The sequence below is a fragment of the Macrobrachium rosenbergii genome, chromosome 11, assembly GCF_040412425.1.
Source record: "Macrobrachium rosenbergii isolate ZJJX-2024 chromosome 11, ASM4041242v1, whole genome shotgun sequence".
Lineage (NCBI taxonomy): Eukaryota > Metazoa > Arthropoda > Malacostraca > Decapoda > Palaemonidae > Macrobrachium > Macrobrachium rosenbergii.
In genome coordinates, this window is record NC_089751.1 from 26,932,129 (window position 1) to 26,952,468 (window position 20,340).

Sequence of the window (20,340 nt, forward strand, 5' to 3'; positions counted from 1 at the left end):
TCTGATGGGCTAATACCCCACAAAGGGCCAAGCCTTATTATATTCCCTAATTTTGTAGCCATGAACCGTGAGAGTACATCCGGGCGGATGAGATATATATTTACATGTGGATGTTGATGACCAGACAACATAGTTGTGGTGCCTCTCCAGGAAGGTCTGAGAGAGATACAACATGGAAGTCCGGATTAAAACCCCTCTATAAGGTCAAAGCTTTATCCCTAATTTAATAGCTAGGAAGCATAACATATAAATATGTAAATATATATATGTATATATATATATATATATATATATATATAAATATATGTATATATACATATACACACACACACACACACACACACATATATATATATATATATATATATATATATATATATATATATATATATTTACTAACAGGACCTCATTACAACTATATGGTATCTATATATAATATTTATTCAGGAATAGTTACTAACAGGCTCTCTGGGACTATGGTATTTCCTGAAATATTTATTCAGGCCAGATAGTTACAAGCTCTTTAATGATGTCCTAATAGTACATACACACACACACAAGTTTTAACACACTACATATATATATATATATATATATATATATATATATATATATATATATATATATATATACACATCACATCTGGGTACTGATAGATATTGATGTCAGGAAAAGAAATTTGTCCCATTTTTCCAAGATGATTACATGTTCATAAACACACTTTATAAATCGTAAGAGACCTGACGGTGAGAGAGAGAGAGAGAGAGAGAGAGAGAGAGAGAGAGAGAGAGAGAGAGAGAGAGAGAGAAAGTGTTGCGTCTGCTGGAAATCTAGTGAAATGGGACCAAGAAGTGAAAACATTGTGTTTTGTTTCGTCTGGGTTTCTTGAGAAATATAATCATTATTTTTTTTTTTAATTCTCTGTTATACAGACTCAGAAGGACAGATATCTACAGAAGTAACCTGTTCAGGTAAAACACACTCTTGTTACTAAAAAAAATTATATAAAGTTTCATAAGTAATTTACAGAACAGAGAAAAATCTAAGAGGAATTAAATGTTCTAATTCTGTGCCAAGATTTGGTGAAAGATAAAGCACAGAAAACTCAAGTAAAGGAATTTTACAGAGTCCCTTTTGCGTATCAGTAAATCACTAATGTGAAATGGGGTCATTCAATCTCCTTTTATAAATGTGGGGTTGATAAAAATTTACATCTTTATAAAAATACAAATATCAAGTTGATAATCATGGTGAATTCCCGGCCTTCGGCAAATCAAGACTCAGAGATATTAATTCTACCAGATCATTGTTTGTATTCATGTTATAGCCTTATCATCTTTATCAGTATTACCATTTAGATAATCCTTTCACGTAAGGAAACGTCTAAATGGTAGAATGGTCTTATACGAAAAGAGATAAACGCAAGGTATTGAAATGATGCCAGAAAATTCTCAATAACTGACATATCTTCTTTTTTATAAAAACTATGGAATCTTGGCAATAAAACTTGAGTTCCTTTATAGAGGGAAAACGATTAAGATTTTTGCGGAAAATTTTCATAGCAAAGAATCAAGGATGCTGCATTTTGAAAACAGATGAAAATAAATAAAAAATGAGCTAAGCAATATTGAAATTTTTGTGAAATTCACCCGTTTTTTTTACGTCACGAGAGATTCCCGTTTTCACTTTCATTTTCTTTAACGAGAGAGTAACGAAAACGGTATGCATGACAAGAAAATAGTAATCACTAGTTTTCCCCAAGGATTCTGAAGAGAACTAAGTTCATGAACGTTTCATTCCATGGTTAAAGAATCCTTGTTTATGAAAACGAACACCGAGCTCTTTCCTTTCCACTTCAAAAGTTTAGTTTCAGCTGTGCTGTGCCAGTAACATTTTATTTTCTGTTAATATCCGGTAAGCTTTTTTTATTTTTATTTTTACTTCAGCTTTTTTTGATTCTGAAGAATCTTTCACACTTGGACTGAACTTGAAGTGCTTAGTGACCTGGTCCTTTTTCTTTTTTCCTCCAGCCATACTGTGAATTTTTTTTCATTGATCCTTAAATGTTCAATGGTTCCTCAAGTTACTGATTAAGTAAACACTATTTATGGAATTTGTATCAGAACCGAGTACTCTTTAAGGTCCAGAGGTAGGCTAAATTGATTTTTGTCTTTTATTGGCACAAGAAATTATATAAAGGGTAATAATAATAGTTAGGAACTATAGTAATTACTAGATAAGGTTAGCTCAGGAAAGGAAATTTGAGTCCTTCACAAAGTTGCTCCAGTAATTTCAAGATGCTATTTACATTCTAATTATACCTCGTTATATTAAGGCATTGCTGAAGACCAAATCTACGGAAATGGCGACTTTTGCTTGAGTTTGAAATTCATAATTAAAGTTGTAATAGATTTGGTAATGTGGGTGTCTAAAGGTGTCTATATTAAGCTAAATTTGTTTGTGGGAACTTAGTTTGCCAAAATTTGACTGGATTTTATAGGATGTTAAGACCTGTTAAACTGAACGTGAATTTTAATACAAGGATTTTACTGTTTCGATTCTGATGCATCTTGTTCTTGTTTCTAGGCGATGGCTGATTGTTTGCTGTCATTAGTTTTCTGAAGTCTGCAGACTTGAATGACCTCTACTGACGATTACTGGCAGAACCTCTGAAATTCTGCGAAATGGACCAAATATTACAAGGTGAACATCATCAACAAGGTGGATATTGTAGTTAAATGGGTGAAAATTTCCATAACTGAATGAAGTTAGTGTCTATGTTTATTGAATAAAATATTAACTGGTACACGTATTTTAAATTTCCATCTCTTCCACTAACAATTTCATTCGGTGAGTAGTTAAGCTTGATGTAACTTCCTGTAGCACTTTCACATATTCATAATCAGAATAGAATTTCCCAGACTCACTGGTACTGAAGTATTCTGTAATAAGATTACCAACGGTAATAATAAATTTACTGTGGTACTGGGAGTTAATGTGGTTTAGAGGTTGCTCAAATTAAGACTTCTGAAGGTATTTGTTAGTTTTCTAAGTGCCAAAGGTTTTAAATATAATGAATTGGACTTTAGGAGTAACATAGTATCCGATGACCCTTGGTGATCACACAAAAATCTTAAAATAACGAACAATACGCAGTGAAAATTGGCATTTAGTCAGTTCTGTAAGTGAATTGGTAGATGTTGCACAGAACCTTGTATATGCCAGTATATATCCGGAACCTTGTGAAATGAGAGCAATTTGTATTTTAAGTTTTATATTTACTTGGGTAATTCAGACTAGCTACAGGAGGAGCACTGATTTAGGATGAAAAATAGTTTGCCTTTGTAAATTAGCTGATAAAATCTTGGCTGTCTTGAATACTAATGCATGGGACCTTGTGGTAATCCTGTCAGGTTTAGTGATAAAATTTCTCCTGGTTTAAAATGTGGTCACTTATGCTACCTAGTATCTCCAATGAGACTTTTTCTTGAAATTTAATCTTTGCGTTTATTATTTACCTGATTACTTTAATGCTGAAGAATGCATAGTAAACTGAAGCAATGTCACACATTGCTACCGTATTTCTGTACAGAGTTTATTTCCTTTAGGGAAAATTAAAAAGCCTTAACCGGTTGTTATATCAGCTAGGCAAAATAAAATCGGGTATATTAAACAAATGGATGTTATATATTGTTAGGGAGTTTCGTATAGTTTAAACGATGCAAAGAAACCGGTTTTAAGTACAATAACTAATCGGTCAATAGGTTTTCCCTGGTGCTGTGCTTATACTCTAAAGTGAACATTTCATTACCTAGACAGAATTACTGAAAAGCATAAAAGAGAAGACTGTTGTAAATCAATGTAGTTAGATTTCTCCTGGCAAGAAAGTTTTTAGATTAATTTTTTTAATAAAATTCAATGTTACATTTAGCTTTGGTGCATTTAACCAGTGAGTTTTTTTTTTTTTTTGCATCGTCGCGTGCATAATTCGGATTCTGACCACGTCATTTTGTCTCTTGTTATAAAAACTGTTTTTATACTAGATAACACTGACTTGAGTAACATTGTAACATTAGTCGAAACTGTAGTTTCATATTCACGAATTTAACGGTGAAAACCTATAAACATACTAGAATTTGAGGACAGAGGTAATCCAGGCTTTCAGTTAATAAAAAAAAAAAAGCAAGATTGGAAAGGCATGCAAGAAAAAAATAACTGGTGTTTGAGCGTTTGGGATGTTTAGTCCCTGCTAACCAGTCCTTCTGCGGATTGTTTCAGTATAAAGCTGTTCAACACCACCACCTGTCGCCTTTATTTTTTTTTTTTATTTTATAATAGATCAAGGCTGAAGAGGTTCAGGGGTGAATCTTTCATGCTGCCTGCAGTGTAATGCTCAAGGTTAAAATTTTATGTAGAAGGTAATCTTCCTTGGAGAATGTAACGCTCCTCGAACTAGTTAGCTACCTGAATGTTAAGACTTTTGAAGATCGATTGTTCAGTTCTAAAATTTAATAAAAGAAAGTGGAAAGAGTAGAGGAGGGACAGACCCATCAGGTATTTTTTTGTCATTTTAATCCCTCAAATATTAAAAGTTAATGAAATTCTGCAATTAGATCTTAAAGTTTTTCTTTATAAAAGGACCACTATCTAGTTTTGAAGATGCCGATTGATCATTTTCTGTTTACTTTTGGAATTTCAGAAACTTCCAATAAGAGAAGTGGTGCTTTGAAATTGAATAGTAAAAATTTTTCCAATTATTTCCAAATTCAGTTGCTAAATGAATATGAACACACTTAATGAGAGGAGAGACTAATAGCCTAATAGAATTTGTCCAATGGTTTTTCAGTTTTATGTGCTTTGATTTGTCTCAAGTGAATAATTGGAGAGTAGTTTCATCTTTCACCCATGTATAAATGATGTTCAATGAAATCAGATCTTAGTTGGAATTTTCTTAATACTTATATCACGTATACATAGAAATCTGATCTAATTCACATCCTGGTCTAGTTCACATGCAGAGTTGATAATTTTACATAGTTAAAAGTAACTTATGATTAATATAAATTTCTGGGAACAATAATTCTAACAAAGTAGGGAAATATATGATGGGGGTTGGGAGGACGGGGCGGGGGGGACACCAGGTAAAGTACCTACCAATTATAGGACCAAATTCGAGTGGCAGTGCGGAGCTAAAACACTTTAATTCAGCGCTGATAGATTTCATGATTTCATTTAGGAGAACGTTCCTTGAGGCTCCTCTTGGGCAATCTTAATCCTTTACTCCAAGCCCTATGTCGATAGCTTTCAGTTTTATGATACTTTGCCGTTTGAGTCTCAAGTTATATAGCCTATTCATTGGTTTAGTAGTTCAGATATATATACAGTGTGTATATATATACAGAGATAGATATTCAGTAGTGGTATAGAGATATAATTTCTCCCATAAAGGTTAAATGCAAACCGAAGACACTTTCCAAAATCAAGCACTTCAAGACCTAAATTTCATAATCATTCAAGCACTTATTTTTTGAACGAGGGTTTATTGGTTCACTTTTTTCACTTTGCTTCACCTTGTTTCACTTTGGTTTTATGTACAGCCCTCCACAGGGACAATTCCCTCTCTAGCGGGCCCATGTACGTTTTCAAAATAGGGTGCTTCTTATTGTTTATAATTGTCTTTCAGTGTTTTCTCGTCAGTATCGTAGCTCCTGCAGAATAGTGTCTTTAGCTCCTTTTTAAATTTGCATTCTTCTTGTGTGCTCTTCACTTCAAGCGGGATTTTGTTGTAGAGTCTTGGTGCGCTGTGTACAAATGCTCTCTCGCCTGACTTACAATTTGTTCTAGGTTCAAATAGCCTATATGCTTCACCTGCATGTCAGATTACAACATTCATTTCGGGTCTAAAGAAACTTAAGCAGTTTCTCAGATATGTTGGTTAATCATTATTTAGTGCTTTAAAGACTGTAAGTAGTATTTTATATTATATTTTAGCTTTTACCGGGAGCCAATGTAGGTCAATTAGTGCTGGAATTATTCTATCACGGGAACGTAGTCCTTTTTATTAACCTGGCGGCTGTATTTTGTACTACTTGCAGTTTTCTTTAGGTAGTTAGGGAAGCCTTAGTATATAACGTTGCAGTAGTCAAGCCCTGAAAGTATTTGGTTGCAAATTGTTGTTTTCAGAGTATCTTCGTTTAGGTATTTTCTAATAAACGCAATGTTTCTAATATGATAGTTACAGGTTTTTGTAATACGCAGTATATGGTTCTTCATCGACAATTTATCAATAAATAGTCCAAAGTTCCTCACTGCTGCAACAATATTTATTGTTGACGAACCAATCGTTATTCTTTTGAAGTATTCATATTTCCGTAGTGCACTGTCAGATCCAAATAGCATACACTGTTTCGTTTTCATTAAGTAAAAATTTCTTCGCCGACATCCATTTTTTTTTATCTTTCATTATTGCATCAATTTTACTAATGGTGTCTGCTACCGTTTCGACAGGAAAATAGAACTGAGTATCATCAGCATACAGTTTATACTTAACCTTGTGGTTATTTAGGATTCTAGATAATTCGATTGGGCAAATGCCAAATAGCAGTGGACCCAGAACGCTGCCTTGGGGCACTCCTTTTGTTAGGCCTTTCTTTTCTGATTTCACATTTAATATAACCACTGTAACCTTCCTATTTTCTAAGTACCTTTTATACCATTTGTGTACGTCATCTTCGATGCCTTCTGCTCTCAGGTCTTCAAGCAGTAGATTGTGGTCAAATGTGTCATGCTGCACTTAGGTCAAGCATAACCAGTATGCCACATTTTCCATTTGCTATCATTTCAACCATATCATTTATAATTGAACACACTGTAGTCTCTGTTGAGTGGTTTTTCTGTATGCTGACTGATCATCAGGTATAATGTTGAGTTGTTTCAAGTGTTTCCATGTTTGTTTGTAAACTTCCGTTTCTGTAAGTTTTGATAAGTACGATAGGTTCGATATTGGTCTATAGAAGCTTAGATTTTCTTTATCACCTTTTCCTTTATTGGCCGGCTTTATACAAGCAAGCTTTTCGCTGTTTGGGAAAGGTGCCTGTGCTAGACTCATGTTGACAATATCAAAATATAGCTCCCGCAACTGATCAAGTTTTTTGCCTCTTTTATATCATTTATGGGAAACGGGTCATTTTCACAATAGGTGTTTTTTTACTTTTCTCATCGTTTTATCAAAGTCATTAATGTTCAGTTCTTCAAACTTACTGAATTATTATTTCTCATTCCGGTCACCGGGAGATCAGGAGGGTTCTCCTTAACTAAAATATGACAGATTCTTTAATTTTTTCTTCAAAGTAGTTCACAAAGTTATCGGCCAGGTTTTACAGTCACTAGCTACATCAGGTAAAACTTATTCTTTCTTGAGTCCCAATATTCCGGCTAAACTGCCATGGATTTTTTGGGGATTTTTCTCTGCATTTTTTTGGTTTTCATAATCAAGTCGTTGAAATGATTTTGTTTTATAAAGTGACCAATTTTCACTACTTGATTCTTTCGATCTTTTCCATAAATCTTCCATTTTTCTTTTCTTTTTCTTAGCTTCACGTAATTCACTGTCAAACCATTTGGCATTTTCTTTAACTGTTATTTGCCTTGTTACTTCTGGACATTTATCGTTGTAACTTGACGCCAATATCATTTTGTTATAGAATGTCAAACAACTTACACGTACTTGGTCGCCAGTCAGGGTATTACTCAAATTACATCTGCACTCCTGGCTTCTTTCTCTTATTTTCTTTATGCTCTCAACAATAAATTCATCAGCTTTAAAGTTGGTCTTGTTTCTGTAAGTGATAGTTTTTTTCAGTGTATAACCTTTCCAGATATTCATACTAAATGTAACTAGTTTATGTATTGGAGATATCACGCATTCAGGCTCAACTTGTATGTCACTCACAATCTCGTTTTTGTTTTATATCACTAGGTCAATGGTATGGTTAAATAATGTCAGTTTTTTCACATTTACGAGGTCGTGACTTTCAAGTGACTCTACAAATTCTTTGACATATTTGTCATCGTTATCATCCAGATGTAGGTTGAAGTCACCACAAATCAGTATATTTTTTATCAGTTAGCAAGTCGAGGAAGTCGCTGAATTCATCTAGGAATGATCTCTTACTTGTGCTTGGTGGTTTATAAACTGTTATGATTTGTATGTGTTTATTTATGCGTGTAATTTTGGTGTTGATATATTCAAATGCACTGAACACGTTTTGGCTAATTATTGATACTTTGTACACTTTTTTGACAAAGATTCCCACTCCACCACCGTTTTTTTTTTCTCTCGGTACATGATAAAAGTTGTGACCCTGGCGTCATGTCATTTCGTTTATTTTAGAACAATCATTCACATTATTGCTTAACCAAGTCTCCGTTAGCATGCATATATCTAGATTGTGATCATTTATAAGATTTATAATAGTGTTAGCTTTAATTCCTACGGACTGTATGTTTATTAAATTGCATAGAAGATTATTAGTCAAAGCCATGGTCCATATTATTTTTCACCTTTGACACATATTCTTAATATATTGTGCACTTACTGCCATCATACGTTTTATGTTTAGTATCACTATGGTCTTTTTTGCACAATTTTTACACTTGAAGATGCTGCTAGTACATTCATTTGATTTGTGATTTTCACCACATCTAGGGCAAACTTGGTCATTTCTACAGTTTGTTGCGCTATGACCAGATTCCTGACAAACAATTATAGCATTGATAGGTCATGTAACAGTTGTATACTATGCAACGGCTATACTGTGTACACAATTTGTCACCTCTATCATAGATAGCCTTTCGTTTTTGTGGTGTGCATTTGATGATATAGTGTTTATATTTGTCATCTTTGGCTATCATTTCCTTTACGATTTTTAGGTCGTCAGTTTTAGAAATGAGGTTATCTATCCATGGATTTTTCTTTACAATGTTATCGACAATACCATCTTCATCCTTCGGGACATAGACTACTTTTATTTTTTATTTAAGTTTACCCTTCTCATTTACTGATGTATTGCTGATTTTCTGAATCTCCGTTTTTGCCTTTTCCAAGTTTTTCCTGTCTGGAAATCTTACAAATAAGTGTCCATCTCTTGTTGTTTTAACCTGTTCAACTGGCGCCGTTATTTTAGTCACAATTTGTCTCTGTTCATTGCTGCTGTGTTCTCTTCGTTTGTAGATTTGATCAGAAGCACTTTCTTTGTCTTAGGTGATTCGGCATAAGTTTTGTTTATGTTTGTCATGGTCTTTACATCTTCATCAACATTGTCAGTTTTGTTTTGGATTTCATCTATGTTGATCATTACGTCACTAGTCTTCTGAGCCGAATCCTGAATCAACTTTGTTGTATCTCTGTGTTTTCTTTTATTCCTTCAAGTTCATCTTCAATGAGTTTTTGTGTGTTCTTTGTTCAGGCCAATTGCAATTATTACAGGTGTACAGTATGTTATCACTACGGAGTATGGGTGTGTATCTGACCTCGATACCTGAACATTCATAGTGGAACCATACATCACACATTTCACAGCAAGTTCCTTCATCATGAACTTCTCCAGAGCAAAGTCCTCAGGTTGCTGACACACTCATTTTGGGTTGACTCATCCTTCTCCAGTATTTAGTGCTCCATCTTTACATGCTGCTTCAATATATGAGATAATGTTCGTATGATAGTTTGATCTTCCCTTTACTTGATTTAATTTCTACAGTATTTGTTTTCTCTTTTCCTTCCTCCTCTTCGTATTCACTTTGAACATCGTGCAAGTCAGGCACTTTTACACAGAGCACTTCACAGACACATCCTACCTGCATGAAAGCTACCACCATGGAAAACTGACTGGTCTTCATCATAAACTTCTCGATGCAGCTAAAATATTGTTCTTTCACTCACTCCTGTTGCACCTGTAAAACGATCCATCAATCTTGATATATCAAAGTTCCGGCCTTTTTTTTTTTTTTTTTCCTGCAGAAAATACTTGAAAACATTGTAGGCGACTTCCTTTGCCTGGGCTATTAAACGGGCTTTAAAGGGACACACCATTTCTTGTATAGTTGGGTTAGAGTTATTAAATGAGATTAGAAGACTTCTTCACCACAGTACATTTGGCAATGCACTTCAAAAGCTATGCCACATTTACAAGAAGTACTAGTTTCTTTTTGATCTAGTAATGAAAATAGAATGGACAACTTTTTAGTTGAAAACAAAAAAAGTTCTGGGGAAAATCTACACAATTCTTCAAAAATTCCTATTTCAGTACAATTTGTATACCATTAATTTTGTGGACTTGACATACCTGTACAGCATTAATCTATTTTAGCTCCACCCTGACACTCAAATTTGGTTATATTATAGCTAACCAGCCCTTACCTGGCAAGATAGCCAGGATTAATCAGACCTAGCCTAGCAAGAAGCTGCTCACCCCAACCCACATTGTTTGTGACCCCAAAATGAGCCCATTAGTCTATATTTTGGGACATTTGTCTGAAACAGGGAGTTATATCATATATTCGAAATCTGTACAAACACCCGCCCTATTATCTTATTTCTCTAGTTGTGGTACCTGTTTGGCAAGTAACATTGTCTAAACAAAACATATTCCTTTGCAAAATTTCTGCTGTTCTTACAATAGGGTTAAAGAAGTTATGGAAATGTTCATTTCCGATGAAATGAGCATTTGCAATGATTTTGGAACTTTAGTTTTGTAAATTATAAATTGAACAATATTTTTCAGTATCCTTAAGTTTGTTTCTCTTAAATTGCAGGTAATAGGCGTCCCAGAAACCAGGAAAATAATGGAAATGGCTGAATCACTTCTACAATACATCCATGGATCTCAACTGCATCCCTGCATGCCTAGTGAGCTCAATAGTTGCTCTCCATACATCCAATGATTTCAGCTGCTGCTTTTAAATAGAACAGCCAATTATTTCACCTTGAATGGTTAGCCAAGCTAGTGACTTCATCTTGTACAATTAGCGCAGCCAGTGATTCACCTACTAATATTAGCACAAGGAACAATTAAGATTGTAAAGCTTCACACAGCTTGGGATTTGAACCACCATAATCATCCATCTGGCGATTTAAAGTGCTACACTTTTTAGGCCCAGGGAGCCTAGTATATAAGTGATTTCAGTATCGACGTATCACATGTTCTGGATTTCCACTGTTAATCTGGTGACGTTCCCAAAACATCAAGCAATTTTGACTGCTATGCTTACTACATGAAGTAATTTTAGTACTACTTAGCGCTTTGACTACTGACACAGTGTTAAGGGATTACACATTCTGCTCTCTGTTCTTCTGGTGAATTTAATTATTACTCATCTGCTCCATTCTGCCGATCTTGTGATGTCTTCTCGGACTATTTGCATATCCTTCAATTCCAAATGCTTCAGCAAAGCTAGTTACATCAGTTGCTGCTCACCTGCTATTTGTACATTCAGCTGTTTGAAACATTTCTCTCAGGTAATCAAGGAATCCCTTTTGCTGCTCTTATCACATCAAAAGAGATTTATTTCGGCCAGTAATTTCCACCGGGTTTTCACTGCTGCTCAGCTGAAGCTAAATGTATCATGACATTTCAGCTTTATGCTTATTACATCAAGTATTTGCAGACGATGGCTTTTTACATTTGCAGTCATTTTAGATGCTGCAGATTTCAGCTGCTATTGTGTATGAAGTAATTTCGATGTTCTTTGTACATCAAGAACTTCAGCGCTTACCAAGTATTGTAAGTTCAACCTTTACTTGACTGCAGGAGTCTGCACATCCAGCGTTAACAATTGCTACTACTAGTGAGTTGGTAGATTCCAATGGCCATCGTTAGCAAGATCAGTCCATGAAACTAAATTGCTTTGCCTTTAGAGTGAGTCAAGCTAATTTTCCTTATGCATCCAGTGATTAAAGCAGATAGACCATGTAGACTCAGCAATTCAAGATGATAATTTGAGTTCGTTATTATTTTCAATGGATATTTTCTGCATATTCAGTACCATCAAGTGATTAAACCTGATACTTTATATTCAGTGTTTCCAGCTGAAATTCTGTCTACGTCCAATGGTTCATGCTGATAATCTTTACGCTTCCAACAGTTCAAGCTGATAACCCCGCTTTACGTAAAGTTATTCATGCTGATATTTCTTTGGATATACAGTGATTGAAGCTGATACTTTCTTCGTGTCCAGCGGGTCAAAAAAGGCAGTCTCTTAGCAGACTGAGTGAACAAGCTGACGTTCTTCAAACATCCCATTTCACATCCAAGCTGTTACTATCAAACATCCTGTGATTCAAGCTGATAATCTGCACAATCAGTTTTTCAAGCTGATAGACTTTGAATAGTCAGTGATTCAAGTTTATATTCTTAATGTATCCAGTCATTCAGACTATCACTCTGCTTTTCTTAGGGCATCCAGTAATTCAAGCTATACATCCAGTGACTTCAGATGATACTTTTAGCACAACCAGCAATTATACAAGATAATACTCTTTGCAACTCCAGCTTCACATTTCCAGTAATCCAAGCTGATAAGTGCTCTTTGCACCTACTCTGATTCAAGCTAATGAAACGCACTGCAATTCCAGTGACTCAAAGTGAAACTTTGCAAAATGAGTACTCCAAGTTGATACCTTTTGCACATTTAGTGATTCAAGCTGATGCATTCAGGTTGATAATGTTCCCATATTCAGTGACTCAAGCTGGTGCTATTTCATCAAGTGATTCAAGCTGATATTTTTCTCATTAACAGTGATTCAAACTGATGCACTGAGGATGATAATATTCACTAGCCAGTGGTTCATGCTGATACTATACGTACTTCAAGTGATTCGTTCTCTTTGCTAATATAAACCAAGTTAGTGATTTCAATGGCTATTTTCAGATGGGCAGAGTTCATTGCTGACACAGTGAGTCAGGCTGGTGCAATTTGCAAAACCAATGATTCAAGATGGTAGTCTGCTCAGGCCTATTCGCTCTGAACTGCTGTTAAACATTCACGCATCGGTGACTAAATGAATTAAGATGGTTTCAATTTTATTAGTTTTCTTAGTAAGTTTAATTTCTTAAATATCAAAGATTCTTTATCCTGTATTTGACTCTTGATCTAAATTCACAAATATTCAGCTTCATAACATAGTATTCAGCTAGAAAGTCTAGTCATTTAGGTATTTAATGGTAAAAATGTGCTTATTTCAAAAGGACTTTAGTGTCATATAAGTGTTTTTTTCAAGAGAAATAACAGAATCAAATCAAAATTTTTTTTAAATGTTTAAACAATTTACTGTTAAGGACTTTATTATATTCGTAGCTACCTGCCCGTTTTTATCAACTGATTCAGATGAAGTTTTTCTCATTGATAAAGTGTGTGTATAAATTTGCTTGTGAGTTTTTTCAAGAATGAAAGTATTTTCTTTCAAGGATGAAAGTTTTTCTTTCAAAGATGAAAGTTTTCTTCTTTCAGGTGAATTTTTTTTCAAAGATGAAAGTTTTTTCTTACAAGGATGAAATTTTCTTTTCTTTCAAGAAAAATTTGTTTCAAGAATGGAAGTTTTTTCTTTCAATGATTATTTTTTTATTTCAAGGGTGATTTTTCTCTCAAGGATGTAAGTTTGTTTCAAGAATGAAAATTTTTTCTTTCAAGGATGAAAGTTTTTTCTTTCATGGATGAAAGTTTTTTCAAGGGTGAAAGTAGTTGAATTTTTCTTTCAAGGATAAAAATTTTCTAAGAATGAAAGTTTCTGATAAAAGTTTTTTCTCAAAGATGAAAGGTGAATGTTTGTCTTTCAAGGATGAAACTTTTTAAAAAGTTTATTGATGAAAGTTTCTTTCTCTTCAGGATGAAAGTTTTTTCTTTCAAGGATGAAAGTTTTTTCTGTCAAGGATGAAAGTTTTTTCTTTCAATGATGAAAGTTTTTTCTTTCAAGGATGAAAGTTTTTTCTTTCAAGGATGAAAGTTTTTTCTTCCAAGGATGAAAGTTTTTTTCTTCCAAGGATGAAAGGTATTTCTTTCAAGGATGAAAGTTTTTTTCTCTCAAGGATGAAAGAGTGTGTTTTCCTCACAGGCACGTAAAGGTACAATTTGCATTTTATCTGGATCATTTAATAAGCTTTAAAACAACAAAGGCAATAGCTTAACACTACGTCTTTCAATAAACTGTTTTTAGGATTAGATTCGGGAAATATCGTGATAGATATTTAAAATGTATGGTGGTTTAGTAGGTAATATATTGTGATAGAAAATATTTAAAATTGCATGGTACTTTAATCTCAAAAAGTGTGATTTTTAAGTCATTTAAAGTAAGTCGTGATTTCGATCACTATCTTAAAGCGTTGATGTCTTTCATAATATTGGGAGAATAATCTTTTAAAAGACTTCAATTCAACTAGTGGTTCTCGATTTCCAAAAACTATGCGTTTATGCCCTAAAGGTGTTTTTTCAATATATTAAATATTAATGCATAATACATAATTTTGTTTTGGTGTCATGTTCTGTAGTGCCTTGAACTCAGTCCTTTGTCGACTACCTTCGTTTTTAAATGCTTACAATGAGGTTAGAGAAATTTTATAAATTTAATGTTAACTAACCATATTAGCTGAATTAATGTCTTCTTCATAATTTTGCAGTTATCCAAAATACAAGTAAATGAATTTTGCTTAAGTATTTTGAGAGTTCAAATTGGTCATGATACAGAATTCAGATAAAATGCAAATATTTTCTTTGCTGCAAATTTATTTTGATGTATATTTTTACAATTTTGAAGTATTAAGAATGAAAATTACTTACTATTGTAACATGAACTGTAAAATGTATATTGTAAAACGTAAATAACTAAATTTATATTGTATATCTGCATTGTAAAATTTATATTGCAATTTTATATTGTATATTGATATTGTAAAATTTATATTGTATATTTAGAGAACTTCTGTACCGCTATAATCTATGGAGATTTGTACACAACTCTCATTAAGCTTTCTTTGAATTTTGCTTAGTTATTCAGATATTAGTATCTTAATTCTTTCTGACTGGTTTAAAAACTCTGCCCCTGACACAAGACCACATAAGTTCAAATGCCAGTTAATGTTTTACGTTAAGAGGAAATAGTTATTTCGAAAGTCGCATTTGTTAACAGAACTTGGAAAAAACTGATTTTGTGAGTAAAATATTAAATATTTTCTCAGCAACCATTAATGTTTAAGATAAATTATACATTGGACAATTTAGATTATACCAATATCTGTATCTCTCCTACCAACATCATCCTGCTGCTGGAATCAATTTGTAATTATTAGTCTAAAACTATACAAACTTCTTTTATCCCCTTCTGCGGGGCTTAGGTCCATAAAGTAAGCTAAGTAACACCCGTTTTGCCTCACATTCCCACGTCTTAATTCTTGTTCAGCTAACATTCATCATAGTTTAGCAGTGGAAATTTTTTTACCAACCCGTTACTCCTTAATTTCATAAATTTAAATTTTTAGTATTTATGAGTGAATGTTATGCTTCCATTTTGAGTCATTGTATTTCTTTTAAGTTATTTAATATTTGATTTTGGTTAGAGTTTAAATAAAACATGAATTTACATGAAATAATAATAATAATAATAATAATAATAATAATAATAATAATAATAATAATAATAATAATAATAATAATAATAATAATAATAATAATCGCTTGTTAGTCATACCCAGAAATTAATAAATTCAGTGTCCCCATACAATTTGTATAAGGTCAGACTGATCTAGAAAATACATTCTCTCTCGAAGGCTTTATGAGAGCTTAGAGTAACGACAACTGTTTAAAGATACAAGTAGAAGTGTAGTTTTTAGTATTTCCTTACAAAAGGTTTTGCCATTAAAGTCACTTATGAGTTAAATTGATGGTATTTAGTTTTCAATCCTAATAAAGCGTTTAAGTACAGAAGCTCTCTTTCATAATTTTTAAATCGATGTATCCATTCATATGTATCTGGATCTGTGTAGTAGATAGTACAAAACTGGAAAGGATTTTTAAAAATAAAGAAGACGGCTCTGAGCCAACGTCTGCAGTGGCTCAAAGGGAGGCAAGGAAAGTGTCCTCAGCAGGAGGTTAACCGAGTCGGAGCCATCAGCCATTCAAAGCAAAAAAATGTCTGAAAATTGAGTTGTTGATGGAGAATTTGAGTGGATAACGATTACTCAAGATATGGAATTGGTCTATATTCGACCCATGTTTGTGCTTTTCCAATGTCCAGTGCTGGAGGGTTATTCCGTTTAATGTGATGCCAGTTGGTCAGGGGTGCATAAGGTTAAATGACTTGACACATAGCTAACTTGAAGCGGGTTGTAGGAGTGGCAGGGATAGATCATTTGGCTCTGATCGTTTGCTGAGGATTTGATTGCCTGTATATGTAAGCATGTTTTCATTCGGTACTTTGTAAAAAGTGGTATAACGAGCCCATAGATTTTGTAATGGGCATATGCTTCATCCTCTGTAGTATATGTCAAATGTTTATCTGTTGTCTTTATCTGACAGAAAGTGATTACTGTGCCATTGATTCCCTTTTGTTAGAAAACTGAATTGTAAATTTGTGTGCCATACTATTCCAATGGTAATGGACGTTAATATCTTCACTTGACAGAAACCAGTTACCATTTCATTGATTTTCTTGGCTTGGAAACAGAATGTACAATTGTATGGTTAGCTATTGCAATGGCTGGAGAAGTTGATGGCTAATTTAGAAACAGGATTTTATACTTTACAGAATACTGTAATGTTGAACAGCTTTTGTTGAAAATAGTTCATGTCATTTTTTTTTATTTAAGTTTATAGGTTACGATAGATGAAATTGTGAAGCAGAATGATTAATAGCAACTTATTGTTTGTTGGTCCTTTGTGCAATAATTAGTGTGTTAGAAACATCAGCAATTACTTAACATTCTGAAAATTTTTTTCACAGTCCCAGATCGCTACAGAAAACGTTCTCTGAACAACCCAACGCTTTTAGGGCTGACTGTAAATCAAAGTCAGCTCGTGATACTTGTACTAAGAATCTTGTTTCCTGCGACATAATGAACATATGAAAATGTGGTAAAGTTCAGTTGCGTTCACTACATGTTCATTTCTACAGAATGCAGAATTAACTTCATCTACATTTACTGTTACGTTTTGCTGAAAGTAGTTGATATTATGTTAACTGAGATCCTTAAAGTTTCAAAAGTTACAACTTTTTTAAAGAGGAAAATTTGAGAATATCGAGTCATGATCTAAACAAGAATTAGGCCTATTTGACTTCAAAAATTACATATATCCTTAGACCTTACACAGTAGCATTTCATTATACAGGACACGTTCCAACTGTTTCACAAGCAGGCTAATATGACGTAAAAGCTTATTAATAATCGACTGATAAATAGTTATCCCGTGTACTGTGTACATGATCAGGTAGGTGAGAGAGGAGAGGAAATGTGTGCAAATCGTATTTTGACTGTCCTATAGTTTCCTCACCTACAGGATAAGCTAGATTCGGTCAAAGGTCAACCTTTTCCATTTCACGTGGAACACTGAACCACTTAGATTCTGTACGTTGGTAGATTCACGAATGCATATTCTACTGCCCGTAAATTAATGTAAAAGAAAAACGCAGTATATACAGTTCTTAGTACTCATACCAAATTAAGTTTTTTATAACTTTTAACTTTACAGATTTCAATGCTGTGCATTTTATATTTGTGTGTTTAGCTTTCATATGCAAAGTTATATAAACAAGCTCGCATTGGTTTTACCAATTTATTGCAAGTAGTCGTCCTGTAATTTGAAAAAACTGTGGAAAGATATACACTGTTACCTTAAACAAGAATTTAGTTCCTTGTACCGGACACCTACCAGATTTTGCTCATGTGTAAATTGCTATGCTATCTATTCCATCCCCGTTCAGTTTTTAAAATTTTCATTGTCTACCAAAATTTGATCAATTATTTTGGTTGTTCCTTCTGATAAAATAGTTTTTTTTTTTTTAAATATGTGTCACAGAGAATTGTTCAAACAGAAAGCCTTTCTATTTAACCAAATACTCTATTCTTTCATTCCGATTTACAGGTGTTAAGTACAGTTGGCGAAGGTTGTGAAATAAATGTTATTGTTGCTTTTGTTAATGTTATTTGTTAGTTGTGCCAGACAAATTTACTTTGAAAGAAAGCCCTCCCATGTTCAGTTGTACCAAGTTGTGAGTTTTCAAACAGAACTTTTAGGTCTCTGTTAAAACTAGTCTTAAGTTGCAAAAGTTGCAAACCAGTCCTCAAAATGGAAATATATAAAGTAAGTTGTTTTTATTGCATTAGTCTCTTTAGCATGTCAGATGACTTTAAGTTTTTAGGCATTTAATTAACTGGTAGTCAAAGTTACTCACATGGTGCTTTTTTTAATTGCATTATGATACTGAATGGAGTTGCTTTCATTGCACTGAATTTCACAACTTATATTTTAGCGAAAGGTTTCAGTGGACAGATATCCTTCAAAACTGATTTTGGTGAGATTTTCTGCTAAATTCAACCTAGTGGTATCTTCTGTGAGATGTTAATTTAGCAAGTTAATCTAGTATGCAACTGGCTAAAGTTGCAAGAATTCTTAATTACTTGCTTTTTGTTTACTTTTCAGAGCTTTAAGAAGCTTTTATTTTGTACGCTGTGAAATGTAATTAAACTGCCTTCTTTTGCAGGGCACAAATTACACAATTCCTAAAAAAGATGTGTTAAGTAACCTTTTCTTTTGTACTTTGTAAAGTGTTGTCGAGCTGCTTTGCTTTGCAGGGCTAAGATTAAAAACCAGTGAGATGTGGAATACTTCTTTACAATGGGAGAATTTGGCTTAAATTGCTCCAGGTCATGGAGTATTCAATTCCAGAGTTGATCTTCCAGTGGGGTCATACCAGTGTTTGCTGGTTTTCGTTCGATGTTGAATGATGACGGTAAACACAAGTCCTCGTTATTTTACAGCAGACCTTAGAAGTTATATAACTTATGACATAATTTTTCTGCCATGTGAACTGATCAAGTTTTTGTGGACATGTTAGGTGACGATGTAATACTATTGTCGTGTTATGAAGTGTTATGACATGTTTTCCTTGAATGTCACGTGACGGCGTGATTTTGATAGCACTTTGATACTGTAATTTGATAACACGGCGATGCTGTCACATGATAACACGCTTTGATAGCTTGCTACTGCTGGCTTGCTATTTATTATATAATAGGCGTTTGCTGTTGCTAACGTATGGTGATATGAATCTGCTCTTATAAGTTTGGTGACAAATTGTGATGTCATATTACTTGACACACTATCTGATGTCATATTGCCTGGTGACATTTTGATGCCATATTACTTGGTACTCTGTTTAGGTGATATATTAAGTGATATATTTCGATGACATCACATGTTGATGAAATTTGATGGCATATTATTGGCACATACTGGTGGCCTATGACATGGTGACATGTTTTGATGTCATAATATTAGTGACACACTTTGGTGCTGTATTACAATGTGCCATTTTGATATATTACTGGCCGTATATTTTGATTTCATTCCATTGGTGATAGGTTTTGATGTCTTAATGTCATATTACTGGTGACAATTTAATGTCGTGTTACTTGAGGACATGTTCTCGTATGTTGTTAGTGACGCAGCACTTGGAAAGATAGTTTAGTTATTTCACTAGGCGGAAACATATGATAGCATCATAATAATGAAAATATTTTGATGGTACTACGAGAAATCCATCAACATTCGTACACCACAAAGGTTGTCTCTTGCCATTCGCTACATTTATTAAGAAACAGGTCTTAAAAAAGTATACTCTAGTTTTACCAGACCACTGAGCTGCTTAACAACTCTCCTAGGGCTGGCCCGAAGGATTAGACTTATTTAACGTGGCTAAGAACCAATTGGTTACTTAGCAACGAGACCTACAGCTTATTGTGGAATCCGAACCGCATTAAAGCGAGAAATGAATTTCTATCACAAGAAATAAATTCCTCTAACTCATTAGCCGGCCGGAGAGTCGAACTCGGGCCTAGCGAGTGCTAGGCCACAACTCTACCGACTCATCCAACGAAGAGCTGCAGGCCTTAAAATACGTAGCGTTTTGACAGTGGTTTGTAAGTTTTTTCACAATTCTTGTAATGGCAGCCTACAGATTTTGGAATTGACATTCTTGGCGACAGTCATCAAGGGCTACGAAGTGCTTTATAAATTTGGGTCCAAACACTCATTACTCTGAAATGAGGTGGTCTGTTTCAGAATATTCATGACTAA

The 20,340-nt window shown here is 33.9% G+C and overlaps 1 long non-coding RNA gene across 2 annotated transcripts; it reads left to right on the forward strand.

The window, feature by feature from the left end:
- The first annotated feature begins 1,856 nt into the window (after window positions 1-1,856).
- On the forward strand, window positions 1,857-19,954 carry LOC136843260 (uncharacterized). Of its 2 annotated transcripts, none has more exons than XR_010854499.1 (3): window positions 1,857-1,914; window positions 2,587-2,703; window positions 10,813-19,954. It is a non-coding gene; the product is annotated as an uncharacterized lncRNA (long non-coding RNA). The 2 variants fall into 2 exon arrangements; XR_010854500.1 differs by lacking the exon at window positions 1,857-1,914 and adding an exon at window positions 1,921-2,149.
- Window positions 19,955-20,340: the final 386 nt, after the last annotated feature.